Source organism: Argentina silus (assembly GCF_951799395.1).
Source record: "Argentina silus genome assembly, chromosome: 11".
NCBI lineage: Eukaryota > Metazoa > Chordata > Actinopteri > Argentiniformes > Argentinidae > Argentina > Argentina silus.
The window spans coordinates 11,007,089-11,011,599 of NC_139665.1; positions in this window are offsets into that span (position 1 = coordinate 11,007,089).

Sequence of the window (4,511 nt, forward strand, 5' to 3'; positions counted from 1 at the left end):
TATTGTGAGGTGGCTAATTTAGCACCTGTGGGCTGGCATCTGTTTGTGCAGAATCATGAGAAATTTTCCCTGGAGAATTTTGGGCACAGAGATTTTGGGCACAGTCAACAGGATAGGCTGCAAGGTGATTATGAAAAGGGGGCTGAATGTGTTAATGTAAACAGCAATACACACCACACACACACACACACACACACACACACACACAGGGCTGAAGTATACATGCATAGGAGAATGTGCTAAACATACAGAGCCTACACTCCAAGTCCTCCCTTTCCCAGAATCCACGGCTGCCAGGCTGTTTGAGTGGCCCCTCAGGCTGAACCTCAACACCCTGGAGTAGAAATGCAGTTCCCTTCATGTCAACACATGAACAGCAGAGTTTAAACAAGATAGAGAATGAGGAGAGAGGGAAATAATGTTGGCATTGAGATTCTTTTCGAGTGATGTTGAAGATTTTAATGACAAAGTGCGAAACCTTTTGGAGCTGGATAGTTTGTGTCAAATGTATATTTGAATTTGCCGGTTGCCCACAATGTGTATCTACGTATATGTTGAATGCTTTCCAGTAAGCACATTGATGTTATGTCATTGCAAAGTGACAATGACTGTGAGTGTGTATGTGTGAACGCGGGGGTGTGTGAGGAATTCACACATGCCAACCATACATCCATAACAAGGGGGTTCCTCCGTCTTTAAGGCATCCCATAATACAAGGGGTCCATGGGAATCTGCAGACCCCGCTGATGCTGTTACCTGGATACAGAGCCAATGTTTGTCTAACATTGTGGTTCACACTTCAGCAACTGAGGGTCCCTACTCCTGCCCCTGCCACCAAGAGACTTGTCAGTTCCAACGAGTTCAACCAATCACAACACGGTGTGAGATCAATCTAACGGACACCTGTCAGTCAGCACATTTTCAAGACTGTTTGTGTGCATGTACGGTATGAAGGTGAGTTTCTGTATGTATGTGTGTGTGTGTGTGTGTGTGTGTGTGTGTGTGTGTGTGTGTGTGTGTGTGTGTGTGTGTTTGTGTGTGTGTGTGTGTTTGTGCTTACCAGTGCTGTGCCTAGTGGGCAATAGCTACCATAGCTACCTGGCTGGGAGTGAGGAATTTGTGGCCAGTGTGTCCACAGAGCCCATGTCACTCGGGTGTCAAACAGCCCCCCTATGCTGTCAGGGCTATTTTTACCCACGCTGCACCCTTAGAGACATCAAAAAGGCAGCCGACCTGCCACACATTCCACACAAACAAGCCATCACTTTGAACTTGGCGCCACACACCGCCCCAGTGTGCCGGGAAGTCTATATGGACCTCATCGGAACGCCGTCACTCAAACCGCGTCTCCCTCTCTCTCTCTAACCTTCTCGACCTGCCGTCAGACACTCTGTGCAGTCTCAGACCTGAGGGCACTGACAGGTTGGTGATGGATGGATTCTGCCAGGCTGGCTTGGTTGTTGTTATGCTTTCACCGAACACTTTATTAGGAACACTATACTAGTGTAGGGCCTCCCTTTGCTCTCAAAACTGCTTCAATTCTTCGTGGTGTTGATTCCACAAGATGTTGGAAACATTCCTTTGAGATTCTGATCCATGATGACATGATTGCATCACGCAATTCCTGCAGATTTTTCAGGTGCACTTTCAAGCTGTGAATCTCCTGTTCTACCACATCCCAAAGGTGTTTTATTGGATTCAGATCCGGTGACCGGGAAGGCCACTGAAGAACACTGAACTCATCGTCATGTTCATGAAATCAGTTTGAGATGACTTGCTTGCTTTGTGACATGGTGCATTACCGTGCTGGAAGGAGCCATTAGAAGATGGGTAAATTGTGGCCATGAAGGGATGCACATGGTCAGCAACAATACTCAAATAGGCTGTGGCATTGAAGAGATGATTGATTGTTATTAAGAAAACATTCCCCACACCGTTACACCACCTCCACCATGAGAAGGTGTACAGGTGTTCCTAATAAAGTGTTTGTGAGTGTAGTTGTGGCTCCCTAGCACTGTCGCCCGGCTCCAGGCCAGCATTGCTCTCATCCTTGTGCACGTCTCTGGTCTGGCGCTGGCTGGAGAGAGGGTCCAGAGGGCCAAGAGAACTCTGCTGCCACTATAAGTTATAGACTAGTGGAATTTCACCAGGGAAGTCAGAGAGAAATATTGTTTTTTTGTTAGGATGAACACGATGAAGTAGTAGTTTTACTGTGTCCTTAACCGGGACAAAAGAGCTACCGTGTGCTAGCGTGATCGATCGCAAGTCACTCACACGCCTGGCTGTGGCATCAACCGCTTTGCCATGGTATTACATCAAGAGTGTCTCACGAGGTTGGAAAGCAGTCACCAGGGGGCGCCTCAAGAACCAGAGACAGGACCCACGTGGGGACAGTCTTTCTGGCGACCGGACAAAGACATCGTGCTCACGTTCATTCAGGGAGTGCGCCCCAGCAGTCTCCCCACTCGAACTGCAAGAAGGAAAGGATCACAGAGAGGGGGGCTCTGAAAGGGCACAATCTCCCGGCTCTCACAACATACCTCAAAGTGCCTCCATTTCAGGTCGCAAAGACCCCTGGTGGATGGCGATCTTGCACTGAATCGGGACAACCACATTCTGAGGAAGACCTTCTGAGACTCGGTTGGACCTTTCACGGGCCAAACCCATAAATCCATTCCACCATCTTGTTTGCCTACTCACTAGAGGGAAGATGAGCGTGGCCATTAGGAGAATTACCACACATTTCCCCTCAGTAATCCTACATATGGATTAGAAATTCATGCTAGACTACCCACAGCATGAGTGAATACATGTCGATTGGTACTGAAAAAAACAAACTCTTTGCTATACAAACAGTAGGTATTTTTTTCCTTTCCAGTGTTTGCCAACTGTGCGCCGATGAGACTTTTCCACATTATTTGAACTTCACCTTGATTGTCGCAATCATTTAATGCACCATTTATGGTCAGCACCGCAAATCTCCTTAAACACTTATGAAAACAAAGCAAGTCACTGCATCAACATGTATCTGTGAGCATCAGTTCAATGTCACCGTGTGTTCCGAGAAGTGCTGAACCACAGGATCCGCGTACAGAACATCACCAGAATTGTCTGACGTCATTCAATCCTTCTTATATTACTCACTACTCATTTGCAATTACTTGAAATGACGACTAATCATGCCCAACCATGGCCTATCATGTGTGTTAAAAGACCTTTGGTTGACCTATTGTCATCCCTTTTTTGCCCATATGTGGACAAGTGTTAATTAACTTGCATTCTTCGACTTTCCTTTGCCTCTGTTCTTTCTTTCTCTCTCTCTTTCTGTTGTTTATTGAAATGTGAGAACGCTCCCGTTCTCCTCTCCCGTAATCACTCAATTAGTACCAGACGTGCCCTATTCCCTAGCCCAGCCACAGCCCACGCTCTCTCTACGTCAGTGGGGCGAGGGGACGGCTTAGAGAGGAGGAGGGTTACACAATACGAAGGGCTACAGATGTGTGGGTTGGAGGGAGGGATGGGGGCGTTGATGGGTACCAAGCTCTGTTGACGGTATTGTTTTGAGTCTGGCTCGTATGGGAAACCCCCTCTGTCTTAAAAACAGGCTCCTCTCCTCCAGACCAAGCGTATGCTTCTCATCAACTACGGCTGATTCATTGTCTCTTTTTGTGTGTGTGTGTGTCTCTCTCTCTCTCTCTCTCTGTTCTTCCATCTCAAAACATGTTTTGACACAAATATGTATATGCGTACACCATGTTCAGGACAGGTTCATTTGCCGTGGCTTGTAGGAAAGACTATTGGCGTTTTATGACCTTATACTATTATCTGAGATAGTGATAGTGTGACGTAAATTGTTTTACGTCACAGAACAGATACAGTGCCTTCGGAAAGTACATCCTAATCTACGCAGTGTGTAATTGATTCCCATGCAAATCAGAGACCGATATTAAAAGATATTAATTCCAAAATTACATGAACTATTATCCTTGCATTAAGATGGACTCAATTCAACTTATTGAGTGATTTGTTGATGACATTTTTGCATTTTAGCTAATTCTAAGTGTCATAGCAAAGTATCTGAATACTAATGTACATACTGAAATTTTGAAAAAAAACTGTTTTTGCTTTGTCATTCTGGGGTATTGTGTGTGGATTGATGGCAAATTATTTTAATTTAGTCCATTTTAAATTGAGTCTATAACAAAACAGAATGTGGAAAAGTGAATGGGTCTGAATATTTTCCAAAGGCACTGTAATTGCTTGGTAACCTTCTGGCAGTACGCACGCACACACACACCGTAGAACTGCATTATCAAATCCACTTGATATATTGGATACCTCTCAGTGTGCCACCCTGGTAAGTCAGGTGACATGGCCACAACATACAGTAAGTGGTTGTTAACCTGTTTGCCTCTCCATTCACATTTCCATAGCAACCGCATACTGGTCAATTGCTACTACATCCTCATTGCCAACATATATGTTCCAATTCACGCCTGATTTCTGCCCAC